This window comes from Denticeps clupeoides, unplaced genomic scaffold (assembly GCF_900700375.1).
Source record: "Denticeps clupeoides unplaced genomic scaffold, fDenClu1.1, whole genome shotgun sequence".
Taxonomy (NCBI): domain Eukaryota; kingdom Metazoa; phylum Chordata; class Actinopteri; order Clupeiformes; family Denticipitidae; genus Denticeps; species Denticeps clupeoides.
This window is the reverse complement of record NW_021629902.1, coordinates 39,236-51,730: the sequence shown is the minus strand read 5'-3', so window position 1 is coordinate 51,730 and position 12,495 is coordinate 39,236. Positions and strand designations below refer to the sequence as shown.

General features: G+C 41.0%; 47 non-coding genes across 47 annotated transcripts; all 47 read right to left on the bottom strand.

Moving 5' to 3' along the window:
- Positions 1-172: 172 nt before the first annotated feature.
- On the bottom strand, positions 173-291 carry LOC114776918 (5S ribosomal RNA). The gene has a single exon (XR_003745812.1). It is a non-coding gene; the product is annotated as a 5S ribosomal RNA (ribosomal RNA).
- Positions 292-435: 144 nt separating this feature from the next.
- On the bottom strand, positions 436-554 carry LOC114776917 (5S ribosomal RNA). The gene has a single exon (XR_003745811.1). It is a non-coding gene; the product is annotated as a 5S ribosomal RNA (ribosomal RNA).
- A 144-nt stretch (positions 555-698) lies between these two features.
- Positions 699-817, bottom strand: LOC114776916 (5S ribosomal RNA). Its single transcript, XR_003745810.1, has one exon. It is a non-coding gene; the product is annotated as a 5S ribosomal RNA (ribosomal RNA).
- Positions 818-961: 144 nt separating this feature from the next.
- LOC114776914 (5S ribosomal RNA) lies at positions 962-1,080 on the bottom strand. Its single transcript, XR_003745808.1, has one exon. It is a non-coding gene; the product is annotated as a 5S ribosomal RNA (ribosomal RNA).
- Positions 1,081-1,224: 144 nt separating this feature from the next.
- On the bottom strand, positions 1,225-1,343 carry LOC114776913 (5S ribosomal RNA). The gene has a single exon (XR_003745807.1). It is a non-coding gene; the product is annotated as a 5S ribosomal RNA (ribosomal RNA).
- Positions 1,344-1,487: 144 nt separating this feature from the next.
- Positions 1,488-1,606, bottom strand: LOC114776912 (5S ribosomal RNA). Its single transcript, XR_003745806.1, has one exon. It is a non-coding gene; the product is annotated as a 5S ribosomal RNA (ribosomal RNA).
- Positions 1,607-1,750: 144 nt separating this feature from the next.
- On the bottom strand, positions 1,751-1,869 carry LOC114776911 (5S ribosomal RNA). The gene has a single exon (XR_003745805.1). It is a non-coding gene; the product is annotated as a 5S ribosomal RNA (ribosomal RNA).
- Positions 1,870-2,013: 144 nt separating this feature from the next.
- On the bottom strand, positions 2,014-2,132 carry LOC114776910 (5S ribosomal RNA). The gene has a single exon (XR_003745804.1). It is a non-coding gene; the product is annotated as a 5S ribosomal RNA (ribosomal RNA).
- Positions 2,133-2,276: 144 nt separating this feature from the next.
- Positions 2,277-2,395, bottom strand: LOC114776909 (5S ribosomal RNA). Its single transcript, XR_003745803.1, has one exon. It is a non-coding gene; the product is annotated as a 5S ribosomal RNA (ribosomal RNA).
- A 144-nt stretch (positions 2,396-2,539) lies between these two features.
- LOC114776908 (5S ribosomal RNA) lies at positions 2,540-2,658 on the bottom strand. The gene has a single exon (XR_003745802.1). It is a non-coding gene; the product is annotated as a 5S ribosomal RNA (ribosomal RNA).
- A 144-nt stretch (positions 2,659-2,802) lies between these two features.
- LOC114776907 (5S ribosomal RNA) lies at positions 2,803-2,921 on the bottom strand. Its single transcript, XR_003745801.1, has one exon. It is a non-coding gene; the product is annotated as a 5S ribosomal RNA (ribosomal RNA).
- Positions 2,922-3,065: 144 nt separating this feature from the next.
- On the bottom strand, positions 3,066-3,184 carry LOC114776906 (5S ribosomal RNA). Its single transcript, XR_003745800.1, has one exon. It is a non-coding gene; the product is annotated as a 5S ribosomal RNA (ribosomal RNA).
- A 144-nt stretch (positions 3,185-3,328) lies between these two features.
- LOC114776905 (5S ribosomal RNA) lies at positions 3,329-3,447 on the bottom strand. The gene has a single exon (XR_003745799.1). It is a non-coding gene; the product is annotated as a 5S ribosomal RNA (ribosomal RNA).
- Positions 3,448-3,591: 144 nt separating this feature from the next.
- LOC114776903 (5S ribosomal RNA) lies at positions 3,592-3,710 on the bottom strand. The gene has a single exon (XR_003745797.1). It is a non-coding gene; the product is annotated as a 5S ribosomal RNA (ribosomal RNA).
- A 144-nt stretch (positions 3,711-3,854) lies between these two features.
- Positions 3,855-3,973, bottom strand: LOC114776902 (5S ribosomal RNA). The gene has a single exon (XR_003745796.1). It is a non-coding gene; the product is annotated as a 5S ribosomal RNA (ribosomal RNA).
- A 144-nt stretch (positions 3,974-4,117) lies between these two features.
- LOC114776901 (5S ribosomal RNA) lies at positions 4,118-4,236 on the bottom strand. Its single transcript, XR_003745795.1, has one exon. It is a non-coding gene; the product is annotated as a 5S ribosomal RNA (ribosomal RNA).
- Positions 4,237-4,380: 144 nt separating this feature from the next.
- LOC114776900 (5S ribosomal RNA) lies at positions 4,381-4,499 on the bottom strand. The gene has a single exon (XR_003745794.1). It is a non-coding gene; the product is annotated as a 5S ribosomal RNA (ribosomal RNA).
- A 144-nt stretch (positions 4,500-4,643) lies between these two features.
- Positions 4,644-4,762, bottom strand: LOC114776919 (5S ribosomal RNA). Its single transcript, XR_003745813.1, has one exon. It is a non-coding gene; the product is annotated as a 5S ribosomal RNA (ribosomal RNA).
- A 144-nt stretch (positions 4,763-4,906) lies between these two features.
- LOC114776899 (5S ribosomal RNA) lies at positions 4,907-5,025 on the bottom strand. Its single transcript, XR_003745793.1, has one exon. It is a non-coding gene; the product is annotated as a 5S ribosomal RNA (ribosomal RNA).
- Positions 5,026-5,169: 144 nt separating this feature from the next.
- Positions 5,170-5,288, bottom strand: LOC114776897 (5S ribosomal RNA). The gene has a single exon (XR_003745791.1). It is a non-coding gene; the product is annotated as a 5S ribosomal RNA (ribosomal RNA).
- Positions 5,289-5,432: 144 nt separating this feature from the next.
- Positions 5,433-5,551, bottom strand: LOC114776896 (5S ribosomal RNA). Its single transcript, XR_003745790.1, has one exon. It is a non-coding gene; the product is annotated as a 5S ribosomal RNA (ribosomal RNA).
- Positions 5,552-5,695: 144 nt separating this feature from the next.
- Positions 5,696-5,814, bottom strand: LOC114776895 (5S ribosomal RNA). The gene has a single exon (XR_003745789.1). It is a non-coding gene; the product is annotated as a 5S ribosomal RNA (ribosomal RNA).
- Positions 5,815-5,958: 144 nt separating this feature from the next.
- Positions 5,959-6,077, bottom strand: LOC114776894 (5S ribosomal RNA). The gene has a single exon (XR_003745788.1). It is a non-coding gene; the product is annotated as a 5S ribosomal RNA (ribosomal RNA).
- A 144-nt stretch (positions 6,078-6,221) lies between these two features.
- On the bottom strand, positions 6,222-6,340 carry LOC114776893 (5S ribosomal RNA). Its single transcript, XR_003745787.1, has one exon. It is a non-coding gene; the product is annotated as a 5S ribosomal RNA (ribosomal RNA).
- A 144-nt stretch (positions 6,341-6,484) lies between these two features.
- On the bottom strand, positions 6,485-6,603 carry LOC114776891 (5S ribosomal RNA). Its single transcript, XR_003745785.1, has one exon. It is a non-coding gene; the product is annotated as a 5S ribosomal RNA (ribosomal RNA).
- A 144-nt stretch (positions 6,604-6,747) lies between these two features.
- On the bottom strand, positions 6,748-6,866 carry LOC114776890 (5S ribosomal RNA). Its single transcript, XR_003745784.1, has one exon. It is a non-coding gene; the product is annotated as a 5S ribosomal RNA (ribosomal RNA).
- A 144-nt stretch (positions 6,867-7,010) lies between these two features.
- LOC114776889 (5S ribosomal RNA) lies at positions 7,011-7,129 on the bottom strand. Its single transcript, XR_003745783.1, has one exon. It is a non-coding gene; the product is annotated as a 5S ribosomal RNA (ribosomal RNA).
- A 144-nt stretch (positions 7,130-7,273) lies between these two features.
- Positions 7,274-7,392, bottom strand: LOC114776888 (5S ribosomal RNA). The gene has a single exon (XR_003745782.1). It is a non-coding gene; the product is annotated as a 5S ribosomal RNA (ribosomal RNA).
- A 144-nt stretch (positions 7,393-7,536) lies between these two features.
- On the bottom strand, positions 7,537-7,655 carry LOC114776887 (5S ribosomal RNA). Its single transcript, XR_003745781.1, has one exon. It is a non-coding gene; the product is annotated as a 5S ribosomal RNA (ribosomal RNA).
- Positions 7,656-7,799: 144 nt separating this feature from the next.
- LOC114776886 (5S ribosomal RNA) lies at positions 7,800-7,918 on the bottom strand. The gene has a single exon (XR_003745780.1). It is a non-coding gene; the product is annotated as a 5S ribosomal RNA (ribosomal RNA).
- Positions 7,919-8,062: 144 nt separating this feature from the next.
- Positions 8,063-8,181, bottom strand: LOC114776885 (5S ribosomal RNA). The gene has a single exon (XR_003745779.1). It is a non-coding gene; the product is annotated as a 5S ribosomal RNA (ribosomal RNA).
- A 144-nt stretch (positions 8,182-8,325) lies between these two features.
- On the bottom strand, positions 8,326-8,444 carry LOC114776884 (5S ribosomal RNA). The gene has a single exon (XR_003745778.1). It is a non-coding gene; the product is annotated as a 5S ribosomal RNA (ribosomal RNA).
- A 144-nt stretch (positions 8,445-8,588) lies between these two features.
- Positions 8,589-8,707, bottom strand: LOC114776882 (5S ribosomal RNA). The gene has a single exon (XR_003745777.1). It is a non-coding gene; the product is annotated as a 5S ribosomal RNA (ribosomal RNA).
- A 144-nt stretch (positions 8,708-8,851) lies between these two features.
- On the bottom strand, positions 8,852-8,970 carry LOC114776881 (5S ribosomal RNA). Its single transcript, XR_003745776.1, has one exon. It is a non-coding gene; the product is annotated as a 5S ribosomal RNA (ribosomal RNA).
- Positions 8,971-9,114: 144 nt separating this feature from the next.
- On the bottom strand, positions 9,115-9,233 carry LOC114776879 (5S ribosomal RNA). Its single transcript, XR_003745774.1, has one exon. It is a non-coding gene; the product is annotated as a 5S ribosomal RNA (ribosomal RNA).
- Positions 9,234-9,377: 144 nt separating this feature from the next.
- Positions 9,378-9,496, bottom strand: LOC114776878 (5S ribosomal RNA). The gene has a single exon (XR_003745773.1). It is a non-coding gene; the product is annotated as a 5S ribosomal RNA (ribosomal RNA).
- A 144-nt stretch (positions 9,497-9,640) lies between these two features.
- LOC114776877 (5S ribosomal RNA) lies at positions 9,641-9,759 on the bottom strand. Its single transcript, XR_003745772.1, has one exon. It is a non-coding gene; the product is annotated as a 5S ribosomal RNA (ribosomal RNA).
- A 144-nt stretch (positions 9,760-9,903) lies between these two features.
- On the bottom strand, positions 9,904-10,022 carry LOC114776876 (5S ribosomal RNA). Its single transcript, XR_003745771.1, has one exon. It is a non-coding gene; the product is annotated as a 5S ribosomal RNA (ribosomal RNA).
- Positions 10,023-10,166: 144 nt separating this feature from the next.
- LOC114776930 (5S ribosomal RNA) lies at positions 10,167-10,285 on the bottom strand. Its single transcript, XR_003745824.1, has one exon. It is a non-coding gene; the product is annotated as a 5S ribosomal RNA (ribosomal RNA).
- Positions 10,286-10,429: 144 nt separating this feature from the next.
- On the bottom strand, positions 10,430-10,548 carry LOC114776875 (5S ribosomal RNA). The gene has a single exon (XR_003745770.1). It is a non-coding gene; the product is annotated as a 5S ribosomal RNA (ribosomal RNA).
- Positions 10,549-10,692: 144 nt separating this feature from the next.
- Positions 10,693-10,811, bottom strand: LOC114776935 (5S ribosomal RNA). Its single transcript, XR_003745829.1, has one exon. It is a non-coding gene; the product is annotated as a 5S ribosomal RNA (ribosomal RNA).
- A 144-nt stretch (positions 10,812-10,955) lies between these two features.
- LOC114776874 (5S ribosomal RNA) lies at positions 10,956-11,074 on the bottom strand. Its single transcript, XR_003745769.1, has one exon. It is a non-coding gene; the product is annotated as a 5S ribosomal RNA (ribosomal RNA).
- Positions 11,075-11,218: 144 nt separating this feature from the next.
- Positions 11,219-11,337, bottom strand: LOC114776873 (5S ribosomal RNA). The gene has a single exon (XR_003745768.1). It is a non-coding gene; the product is annotated as a 5S ribosomal RNA (ribosomal RNA).
- Positions 11,338-11,481: 144 nt separating this feature from the next.
- Positions 11,482-11,600, bottom strand: LOC114776933 (5S ribosomal RNA). Its single transcript, XR_003745827.1, has one exon. It is a non-coding gene; the product is annotated as a 5S ribosomal RNA (ribosomal RNA).
- Positions 11,601-11,744: 144 nt separating this feature from the next.
- Positions 11,745-11,863, bottom strand: LOC114776872 (5S ribosomal RNA). The gene has a single exon (XR_003745767.1). It is a non-coding gene; the product is annotated as a 5S ribosomal RNA (ribosomal RNA).
- Positions 11,864-12,007: 144 nt separating this feature from the next.
- On the bottom strand, positions 12,008-12,126 carry LOC114776871 (5S ribosomal RNA). The gene has a single exon (XR_003745766.1). It is a non-coding gene; the product is annotated as a 5S ribosomal RNA (ribosomal RNA).
- A 144-nt stretch (positions 12,127-12,270) lies between these two features.
- On the bottom strand, positions 12,271-12,392 carry LOC114776940 (5S ribosomal RNA). The gene has a single exon (XR_003745834.1). It is a non-coding gene; the product is annotated as a 5S ribosomal RNA (ribosomal RNA).
- Between the last annotated feature and the right edge of the window lie 103 nt (positions 12,393-12,495).

Genomic DNA, 12,495 nt, shown 5'->3' with positions numbered 1-12,495 from the left:
GCGTTCTTGGGCTGGTATGGCCGTAAGCAATCTCTGCTTGAAAATCTTGGACTTTAAACAACCTAGGCTTGAAAACATATCACAGAGTGAAAATACCTCTTAACTTACTTTAGATAAAAACTAACAAAGCGATGCAAAAAAACTTCATTTTAAAAAGTTTTTCAACAGTTAAAGCTTACAGCACCTGGTATTCCCAGGAGGTCTCCCATCCAAGTACTAACCAGGCCCAAGCCTTCTTAGCTTCCGAGATCAGACGAGACCGGGCGTTCTTGGGCTGGTATGGCCGTAAGCAATCTCTGCTTGAAAATCTTGGACTTTAAACAACCTAGGCTTGAAAACATATCACAGAGTGAAAATACCTCTTAACTTACTTTAGATAAAAACTAACAAAGCGATGCAAAAAAACTTCATTTTAAAAAGTTTTTCAACAGTTAAAGCTTACAGCACCTGGTATTCCCAGGAGGTCTCCCATCCAAGTACTAACCAGGCCCAAGCCTTCTTAGCTTCCGAGATCAGACGAGACCGGGCGTTCTTGGGCTGGTATGGCCGTAAGCAATCTCTGCTTGAAAATCTTGGACTTTAAACAACCTAGGCTTGAAAACATATCACAGAGTGAAAATACCTCTTAACTTACTTTAGATAAAAACTAACAAAGCGATGCAAAAAAACTTCATTTTAAAAAGTTTTTCAACAGTTAAAGCTTACAGCACCTGGTATTCCCAGGAGGTCTCCCATCCAAGTACTAACCAGGCCCAAGCCTTCTTAGCTTCCGAGATCAGACGAGACCGGGCGTTCTTGGGCTGGTATGGCCGTAAGCAATCTCTGCTTGAAAATCTTGGACTTTAAACAACCTAGGCTTGAAAACATATCACAGAGTGAAAATACCTCTTAACTTACTTTAGATAAAAACTAACAAAGCGATGCAAAAAAACTTCATTTTAAAAAGTTTTTCAACAGTTAAAGCTTACAGCACCTGGTATTCCCAGGAGGTCTCCCATCCAAGTACTAACCAGGCCCAAGCCTTCTTAGCTTCCGAGATCAGACGAGACCGGGCGTTCTTGGGCTGGTATGGCCGTAAGCAATCTCTGCTTGAAAATCTTGGACTTTAAACAACCTAGGCTTGAAAACATATCACAGAGTGAAAATACCTCTTAACTTACTTTAGATAAAAACTAACAAAGCGATGCAAAAAAACTTCATTTTAAAAAGTTTTTCAACAGTTAAAGCTTACAGCACCTGGTATTCCCAGGAGGTCTCCCATCCAAGTACTAACCAGGCCCAAGCCTTCTTAGCTTCCGAGATCAGACGAGACCGGGCGTTCTTGGGCTGGTATGGCCGTAAGCAATCTCTGCTTGAAAATCTTGGACTTTAAACAACCTAGGCTTGAAAACATATCACAGAGTGAAAATACCTCTTAACTTACTTTAGATAAAAACTAACAAAGCGATGCAAAAAAACTTCATTTTAAAAAGTTTTTCAACAGTTAAAGCTTACAGCACCTGGTATTCCCAGGAGGTCTCCCATCCAAGTACTAACCAGGCCCAAGCCTTCTTAGCTTCCGAGATCAGACGAGACCGGGCGTTCTTGGGCTGGTATGGCCGTAAGCAATCTCTGCTTGAAAATCTTGGACTTTAAACAACCTAGGCTTGAAAACATATCACAGAGTGAAAATACCTCTTAACTTACTTTAGATAAAAACTAACAAAGCGATGCAAAAAAACTTCATTTTAAAAAGTTTTTCAACAGTTAAAGCTTACAGCACCTGGTATTCCCAGGAGGTCTCCCATCCAAGTACTAACCAGGCCCAAGCCTTCTTAGCTTCCGAGATCAGACGAGACCGGGCGTTCTTGGGCTGGTATGGCCGTAAGCAATCTCTGCTTGAAAATCTTGGACTTTAAACAACCTAGGCTTGAAAACATATCACAGAGTGAAAATACCTCTTAACTTACTTTAGATAAAAACTAACAAAGCGATGCAAAAAAACTTCATTTTAAAAAGTTTTTCAACAGTTAAAGCTTACAGCACCTGGTATTCCCAGGAGGTCTCCCATCCAAGTACTAACCAGGCCCAAGCCTTCTTAGCTTCCGAGATCAGACGAGACCGGGCGTTCTTGGGCTGGTATGGCCGTAAGCAATCTCTGCTTGAAAATCTTGGACTTTAAACAACCTAGGCTTGAAAACATATCACAGAGTGAAAATACCTCTTAACTTACTTTAGATAAAAACTAACAAAGCGATGCAAAAAAACTTCATTTTAAAAAGTTTTTCAACAGTTAAAGCTTACAGCACCTGGTATTCCCAGGAGGTCTCCCATCCAAGTACTAACCAGGCCCAAGCCTTCTTAGCTTCCGAGATCAGACGAGACCGGGCGTTCTTGGGCTGGTATGGCCGTAAGCAATCTCTGCTTGAAAATCTTGGACTTTAAACAACCTAGGCTTGAAAACATATCACAGAGTGAAAATACCTCTTAACTTACTTTAGATAAAAACTAACAAAGCGATGCAAAAAAACTTCATTTTAAAAAGTTTTTCAACAGTTAAAGCTTACAGCACCTGGTATTCCCAGGAGGTCTCCCATCCAAGTACTAACCAGGCCCAAGCCTTCTTAGCTTCCGAGATCAGACGAGACCGGGCGTTCTTGGGCTGGTATGGCCGTAAGCAATCTCTGCTTGAAAATCTTGGACTTTAAACAACCTAGGCTTGAAAACATATCACAGAGTGAAAATACCTCTTAACTTACTTTAGATAAAAACTAACAAAGCGATGCAAAAAAACTTCATTTTAAAAAGTTTTTCAACAGTTAAAGCTTACAGCACCTGGTATTCCCAGGAGGTCTCCCATCCAAGTACTAACCAGGCCCAAGCCTTCTTAGCTTCCGAGATCAGACGAGACCGGGCGTTCTTGGGCTGGTATGGCCGTAAGCAATCTCTGCTTGAAAATCTTGGACTTTAAACAACCTAGGCTTGAAAACATATCACAGAGTGAAAATACCTCTTAACTTACTTTAGATAAAAACTAACAAAGCGATGCAAAAAAACTTCATTTTAAAAAGTTTTTCAACAGTTAAAGCTTACAGCACCTGGTATTCCCAGGAGGTCTCCCATCCAAGTACTAACCAGGCCCAAGCCTTCTTAGCTTCCGAGATCAGACGAGACCGGGCGTTCTTGGGCTGGTATGGCCGTAAGCAATCTCTGCTTGAAAATCTTGGACTTTAAACAACCTAGGCTTGAAAACATATCACAGAGTGAAAATACCTCTTAACTTACTTTAGATAAAAACTAACAAAGCGATGCAAAAAAACTTCATTTTAAAAAGTTTTTCAACAGTTAAAGCTTACAGCACCTGGTATTCCCAGGAGGTCTCCCATCCAAGTACTAACCAGGCCCAAGCCTTCTTAGCTTCCGAGATCAGACGAGACCGGGCGTTCTTGGGCTGGTATGGCCGTAAGCAATCTCTGCTTGAAAATCTTGGACTTTAAACAACCTAGGCTTGAAAACATATCACAGAGTGAAAATACCTCTTAACTTACTTTAGATAAAAACTAACAAAGCGATGCAAAAAAACTTCATTTTAAAAAGTTTTTCAACAGTTAAAGCTTACAGCACCTGGTATTCCCAGGAGGTCTCCCATCCAAGTACTAACCAGGCCCAAGCCTTCTTAGCTTCCGAGATCAGACGAGACCGGGCGTTCTTGGGCTGGTATGGCCGTAAGCAATCTCTGCTTGAAAATCTTGGACTTTAAACAACCTAGGCTTGAAAACATATCACAGAGTGAAAATACCTCTTAACTTACTTTAGATAAAAACTAACAAAGCGATGCAAAAAAACTTCATTTTAAAAAGTTTTTCAACAGTTAAAGCTTACAGCACCTGGTATTCCCAGGAGGTCTCCCATCCAAGTACTAACCAGGCCCAAGCCTTCTTAGCTTCCGAGATCAGACGAGACCGGGCGTTCTTGGGCTGGTATGGCCGTAAGCAATCTCTGCTTGAAAATCTTGGACTTTAAACAACCTAGGCTTGAAAACATATCACAGAGTGAAAATACCTCTTAACTTACTTTAGATAAAAACTAACAAAGCGATGCAAAAAAACTTCATTTTAAAAAGTTTTTCAACAGTTAAAGCTTACAGCACCTGGTATTCCCAGGAGGTCTCCCATCCAAGTACTAACCAGGCCCAAGCCTTCTTAGCTTCCGAGATCAGACGAGACCGGGCGTTCTTGGGCTGGTATGGCCGTAAGCAATCTCTGCTTGAAAATCTTGGACTTTAAACAACCTAGGCTTGAAAACATATCACAGAGTGAAAATACCTCTTAACTTACTTTAGATAAAAACTAACAAAGCGATGCAAAAAAACTTCATTTTAAAAAGTTTTTCAACAGTTAAAGCTTACAGCACCTGGTATTCCCAGGAGGTCTCCCATCCAAGTACTAACCAGGCCCAAGCCTTCTTAGCTTCCGAGATCAGACGAGACCGGGCGTTCTTGGGCTGGTATGGCCGTAAGCAATCTCTGCTTGAAAATCTTGGACTTTAAACAACCTAGGCTTGAAAACATATCACAGAGTGAAAATACCTCTTAACTTACTTTAGATAAAAACTAACAAAGCGATGCAAAAAAACTTCATTTTAAAAAGTTTTTCAACAGTTAAAGCTTACAGCACCTGGTATTCCCAGGAGGTCTCCCATCCAAGTACTAATCAGGCCCAAGCCTTCTTAGCTTCCGAGATCAGACGAGACCGGGCGTTCTTGGGCTGGTATGGCCGTAAGCAATCTCTGCTTGAAAATCTTGGACTTTAAACAACCTAGGCTTGAAAACATATCACAGAGTGAAAATACCTCTTAACTTACTTTAGATAAAAACTAACAAAGCGATGCAAAAAAACTTCATTTTAAAAAGTTTTTCAACAGTTAAAGCTTACAGCACCTGGTATTCCCAGGAGGTCTCCCATCCAAGTACTAACCAGGCCCAAGCCTTCTTAGCTTCCGAGATCAGACGAGACCGGGCGTTCTTGGGCTGGTATGGCCGTAAGCAATCTCTGCTTGAAAATCTTGGACTTTAAACAACCTAGGCTTGAAAACATATCACAGAGTGAAAATACCTCTTAACTTACTTTAGATAAAAACTAACAAAGCGATGCAAAAAAACTTCATTTTAAAAAGTTTTTCAACAGTTAAAGCTTACAGCACCTGGTATTCCCAGGAGGTCTCCCATCCAAGTACTAACCAGGCCCAAGCCTTCTTAGCTTCCGAGATCAGACGAGACCGGGCGTTCTTGGGCTGGTATGGCCGTAAGCAATCTCTGCTTGAAAATCTTGGACTTTAAACAACCTAGGCTTGAAAACATATCACAGAGTGAAAATACCTCTTAACTTACTTTAGATAAAAACTAACAAAGCGATGCAAAAAAACTTCATTTTAAAAAGTTTTTCAACAGTTAAAGCTTACAGCACCTGGTATTCCCAGGAGGTCTCCCATCCAAGTACTAACCAGGCCCAAGCCTTCTTAGCTTCCGAGATCAGACGAGACCGGGCGTTCTTGGGCTGGTATGGCCGTAAGCAATCTCTGCTTGAAAATCTTGGACTTTAAACAACCTAGGCTTGAAAACATATCACAGAGTGAAAATACCTCTTAACTTACTTTAGATAAAAACTAACAAAGCGATGCAAAAAAACTTCATTTTAAAAAGTTTTTCAACAGTTAAAGCTTACAGCACCTGGTATTCCCAGGAGGTCTCCCATCCAAGTACTAACCAGGCCCAAGCCTTCTTAGCTTCCGAGATCAGACGAGACCGGGCGTTCTTGGGCTGGTATGGCCGTAAGCAATCTCTGCTTGAAAATCTTGGACTTTAAACAACCTAGGCTTGAAAACATATCACAGAGTGAAAATACCTCTTAACTTACTTTAGATAAAAACTAACAAAGCGATGCAAAAAAACTTCATTTTAAAAAGTTTTTCAACAGTTAAAGCTTACAGCACCTGGTATTCCCAGGAGGTCTCCCATCCAAGTACTAACCAGGCCCAAGCCTTCTTAGCTTCCGAGATCAGACGAGACCGGGCGTTCTTGGGCTGGTATGGCCGTAAGCAATCTCTGCTTGAAAATCTTGGACTTTAAACAACCTAGGCTTGAAAACATATCACAGAGTGAAAATACCTCTTAACTTACTTTAGATAAAAACTAACAAAGCGATGCAAAAAAACTTCATTTTAAAAAGTTTTTCAACAGTTAAAGCTTACAGCACCTGGTATTCCCAGGAGGTCTCCCATCCAAGTACTAACCAGGCCCAAGCCTTCTTAGCTTCCGAGATCAGACGAGACCGGGCGTTCTTGGGCTGGTATGGCCGTAAGCAATCTCTGCTTGAAAATCTTGGACTTTAAACAACCTAGGCTTGAAAACATATCACAGAGTGAAAATACCTCTTAACTTACTTTAGATAAAAACTAACAAAGCGATGCAAAAAAACTTCATTTTAAAAAGTTTTTCAACAGTTAAAGCTTACAGCACCTGGTATTCCCAGGAGGTCTCCCATCCAAGTACTAACCAGGCCCAAGCCTTCTTAGCTTCCGAGATCAGACGAGACCGGGCGTTCTTGGGCTGGTATGGCCGTAAGCAATCTCTGCTTGAAAATCTTGGACTTTAAACAACCTAGGCTTGAAAACATATCACAGAGTGAAAATACCTCTTAACTTACTTTAGATAAAAACTAACAAAGCGATGCAAAAAAACTTCATTTTAAAAAGTTTTTCAACAGTTAAAGCTTACAGCACCTGGTATTCCCAGGAGGTCTCCCATCCAAGTACTAACCAGGCCCAAGCCTTCTTAGCTTCCGAGATCAGACGAGACCGGGCGTTCTTGGGCTGGTATGGCCGTAAGCAATCTCTGCTTGAAAATCTTGGACTTTAAACAACCTAGGCTTGAAAACATATCACAGAGTGAAAATACCTCTTAACTTACTTTAGATAAAAACTAACAAAGCGATGCAAAAAAACTTCATTTTAAAAAGTTTTTCAACAGTTAAAGCTTACAGCACCTGGTATTCCCAGGAGGTCTCCCATCCAAGTACTAACCAGGCCCAAGCCTTCTTAGCTTCCGAGATCAGACGAGACCGGGCGTTCTTGGGCTGGTATGGCCGTAAGCAATCTCTGCTTGAAAATCTTGGACTTTAAACAACCTAGGCTTGAAAACATATCACAGAGTGAAAATACCTCTTAACTTACTTTAGATAAAAACTAACAAAGCGATGCAAAAAAACTTCATTTTAAAAAGTTTTTCAACAGTTAAAGCTTACAGCACCTGGTATTCCCAGGAGGTCTCCCATCCAAGTACTAACCAGGCCCAAGCCTTCTTAGCTTCCGAGATCAGACGAGACCGGGCGTTCTTGGGCTGGTATGGCCGTAAGCAATCTCTGCTTGAAAATCTTGGACTTTAAACAACCTAGGCTTGAAAACATATCACAGAGTGAAAATACCTCTTAACTTACTTTAGATAAAAACTAACAAAGCGATGCAAAAAAACTTCATTTTAAAAAGTTTTTCAACAGTTAAAGCTTACAGCACCTGGTATTCCCAGGAGGTCTCCCATCCAAGTACTAACCAGGCCCAAGCCTTCTTAGCTTCCGAGATCAGACGAGACCGGGCGTTCTTGGGCTGGTATGGCCGTAAGCAATCTCTGCTTGAAAATCTTGGACTTTAAACAACCTAGGCTTGAAAACATATCACAGAGTGAAAATACCTCTTAACTTACTTTAGATAAAAACTAACAAAGCGATGCAAAAAAACTTCATTTTAAAAAGTTTTTCAACAGTTAAAGCTTACAGCACCTGGTATTCCCAGGAGGTCTCCCATCCAAGTACTAACCAGGCCCAAGCCTTCTTAGCTTCCGAGATCAGACGAGACCGGGCGTTCTTGGGCTGGTATGGCCGTAAGCAATCTCTGCTTGAAAATCTTGGACTTTAAACAACCTAGGCTTGAAAACATATCACAGAGTGAAAATACCTCTTAACTTACTTTAGATAAAAACTAACAAAGCGATGCAAAAAAACTTCATTTTAAAAAGTTTTTCAACAGTTAAAGCTTACAGCACCTGGTATTCCCAGGAGGTCTCCCATCCAAGTACTAACCAGGCCCAAGCCTTCTTAGCTTCCGAGATCAGACGAGACCGGGCGTTCTTGGGCTGGTATGGCCGTAAGCAATCTCTGCTTGAAAATCTTGGACTTTAAACAACCTAGGCTTGAAAACATATCACAGAGTGAAAATACCTCTTGACTTACTTTAGATAAAAACTAACAAAGCGATGCAAAAAAACTTCATTTTAAAAAGTTTTTCAACAGTTAAAGCTTACAGCACCTGGTATTCCCAGGAGGTCTCCCATCCAAGTACTAACCAGGCCCAAGCCTTCTTAGCTTCCGAGATCAGACGAGACCGGGCGTTCTTGGGCTGGTATGGCCGTAAGCAATCTCTGCTTGAAAATCTTGGACTTTAAACAACCTAGGCTTGAAAACATATCACAGAGTGAAAATACCTCTTAACTTACTTTAGATAAAAACTAACAAAGCGATGCAAAAAAACTTCATTTTAAAAAGTTTTTCAACAGTTAAAGCTTACAGCACCTGGTATTCCCAGGAGGTCTCCCATCCAAGTACTAACCAGGCCCAAGCCTTCTTAGCTTCCGAGATCAGACGAGACCGGGCGTTCTTGGGCTGGTATGGCCGTAAGCAATCTCTGCTTGAAAATCTTGGACTTTAAACAACCTAGGCTTGAAAACATATCACAGAGTGAAAATACCTCTTAACTTACTTTAGATAAAAACTAACAAAGCGATGCAAAAAAACTTCATTTTAAAAAGTTTTTCAACAGTTAAAGCTTACAGCACCTGGTATTCCCAGGAGGTCTCCCATCCAAGTACTAACCAGGCCCAAGCCTTCTTAGCTTCCGAGATCAGACGAGACCGGGCGTTCTTGGGCTGGTATGGCCGTAAGCAATCTCTGCTTGAAAATCTTGGACTTTAAACAACCTAGGCTTGAAAACATATCACAGAGTGAAAATACCTCTTAACTTACTTTAGATAAAAACTAACAAAGCGATGCAAAAAAACTTCATTTTAAAAAGTTTTTCAACAGTTAAAGCTTACAGCACCTGGTATTCCCAGGAGGTCTCCCATCCAAGTACTAACCAGGCCCAAGCCTTCTTAGCTTCCGAGATCAGACGAGACCGGGCGTTCTTGGGCTGGTATGGCCGTAAGCAATCTCTGCTTGAAAATCTTGGACTTTAAACAACCTAGGCTTGAAAACATATCACAGAGTGAAAATACCTCTTAACTTACTTTAGATAAAAACTAACAAAGCGATGCAAAAAAACTTCATTTTAAAAAGTTTTTCAACAGTTAAAGCTTACAGCACCTGGTATTCCCAGGAGGTCTCCCATCCAAGTACTAACCAGGCCCAAGCCTTCTTAGCTTCCGAGATCAGACGAGACCGGGCGTTCTTGGGCTGGTATGGCCGTAAGCAATCTCTGCTTGAAAATCTTGGACTTTAAACAACCTAGGCTTGAAAACATATCACAGAGTGAAAATACCTCTTAACTTACTTTACATAAAAACTAACAAAGCGATGCAAAAAAACTTCATTTTAAAAAGTTTTTCAACAGTTAAAGCTTACAGCACCTGGTATTCCCAGGAGGTCTCCCATCCAAGTACTAACCAGGCCCAAGCCTTCTTAGCTTCCGAGATCAGACGAGACCGGGCGTTCTTGGGCTGGTATGGCCGTAAGCAATCTCTGCTTGAAAATCTTGGACTTTAAACAACCTAGGCTTGAAAACATATCACAGAGTGAAAATACCTCTTAACTTACTTTAGATAAAAACTAACAAAGCGATGCAAAAAAACTTCATTTTAAAAAGTTTTTCAACAGTTAAAGCTTACAGCACCTGGTATTCCCAGGAGGTCTCCCATCCAAGTACTAACCAGGCCCAAGCCTTCTTAGCTTCCGAGATCAGACGAGACCGGGCGTTCTTGGGCTGGTATGGCCGTAAGCAATCTCTGCTTGAAAATCTTGGACTTTAAACAACCTAGGCTTGAAAACATATCACAGAGTGAAAATACCTCTTAACTTACTTTAGATAAAAACTAACAAAGCGATGCAAAAAAACTTCATTTTAAAAAGTTTTTCAACAGTTAAAGCTTACAGCACCTGGTATTCCAAGGAGGTCTCCCATCCAAGTACTAACCAGGCCCAAGCCTTCTTAGCTTCCGAGATCAGACGAGACCGGGCGTTCTTGGGCTGGTATGGCCGTAAGCAATCTCTGCTTGAAAATCTTGGACTTTAAACAACCTAGGCTTGAAAACATATCACAGAGTGAAAATACCTCTTAACTTACTTTAGATAAAAACTAACAAAGCGATGCAAAAAAACTTCATTTTAAAAAGTTTTTCAACAGTTAAAGCTTACAGCACCTGGTATTCCCAGGAGGTCTCCCATCCAAGTACTAACCAGGCCCAAGCCTTCTTAGCTTCCGAGATCAGACGAGACCGGGCGTTCTTGGGCTGGTATGGCCGTAAGCAATCTCTGCTTGAAAATCTTGGACTTTAAACAACCTAGGCTTGAAAACATATCACAGAGTGAAAATACCTCTTAACTTACTTTAGATAAAAACTAACAAAGCGATGCAAAAAAACTTCATTTTAAAAAGTTTTTCAACAGTTAAAGCTTACAGCACCTGGTATTCCCAGGAGGTCTCCCATCCAAGTAATAACCAGGCCCAAGCCTTCTTAGCTTCCGAGATCAGACGAGACCGGGCGTTCTTGGGCTGGTATGGCCGTAAGCAATCTCTGCTTGAAAATCTTGGACTTTAAACAACCTAGGCTTGAAAACATATCACAGAGTGAAAATACCTCTTAACTTACTTTAGATAAAAACTAACAAAGCGATGCAAAAAAACTTCATTTTAAAAAGTTTTTCAACAGTTAAAGCTTACAGCACCTGGTATTCCCAGGAGGTCTCCCATCCAAGTACTAACCAGGCCCAAGCCTTCTTAGCTTCCGAGATCAGACGAGACCGGGCGTTCTTGGGCTGGTATGGCCGTAAGCAATCTCTGCTTGAAAATCTTGGACTTTAAACAACCTAGGCTTGAAAACATATCACAGAGTGAAAATACCTCTTAACTTACTTTAGATAAAAACTAACAAAGCGATGCAAAAAAACTTCATTTTAAAAAGTTTTTCAACAGTTAAAGCTTACAGCACCTGGTATTCCCAGGAGGTCTCCCATCCAAGTACTAACCAGGCCCAAGCCTTCTTAGCTTCCGAGATCAGACGAGACCGGGCGTTCTTGGGCTGGTATGGCCGTAAGCAATCTCTGCTTGAAAATCTTGGACTTTAAACAACCTAGGCTTGAAAACATATCACAGAGTGAAAATACCTCTTAACTTACTTTAGATAAAAACTAACAAAGCGATGCAAAAAAACTTCATTTTAAAAAGTTTTTCAACAGTTAAAGCTTACAGCACCTGGTATGCCCAGGAGGTCTCCCATCCAAGTACTAACCAGGCCCAAGCCTTCTTAGCTTCCGAGATCAGACGAGACCGGGCGTTCTTGGGCTGGTATGGCCGTAAGCAATCTCTGCTTGAAAATCTTGGACTTTAAACAACCTAGGCTTGAAAACATATCACAGAGTGAAAATACCTCTTAACTTACTTTAGATAAAAACTAACAAAGCGATGCAAAAAAACTTCATTTTAAAAAGTTTTTCAACAGTTAAAGCTTACAGCACCTGGTATTCCCAGGAGGTCTCCCATCCAAGTACTAACCAGGCCCAAGCCTTCTTAGCTTCCGAGATCAGACGAGACCGGGCGTTCTTGGGCTGGTATGGCCGTAAGCAATCTCTGCTTGAAAATCTTGGACTTTAAACAACCTAGGCTTGAAAACATATCACAGAGTGAAAATACCTCTTAACTTACTTTAGATAAAAACTAACAAAGCGATGCAAAAAAACTTCATTTTAAAAAGTTTTTCAACAGTTAAAGCTTACAGCACCTGGTATTCCCAGGAGGTCTCCCATCCAAGTACTAACCAGGCCCAAGCCTTCTTAGCTTCCGAGATCAGACGAGACCGGGCGTTCTTGGGCTGGTATGGCCGTAAGCAATCTCTGCTTGAAAATCTTGGACTTTAAACAACCTAGGCTTGAAAACATATCACAGAGTGAAAATACCTCTTAACTTACTTTAGATAAAAACTAACAAAGCGATGCAAAAAAACTTCATTTTAAAAAGTTTTTCAACAGTTAAAGCTTACAGCACCTGGTATTCCCAGGAGGTCTCCCATCCAAGTACTAACCAGGCCCAAGCCTTCTTAGCTTCCGAGATCAGACGAGACCACCGGGCGTTCTTGGGCTGGTATGGCCGTAAGCAATCTCTGCTTGAAAATCTTGGACTTTAAACAACCTAGGCTTGAAAACATATCACAGAGTGAAAATACCTCTTAACTTACTTTAGATAAAAACTAACAAAGCG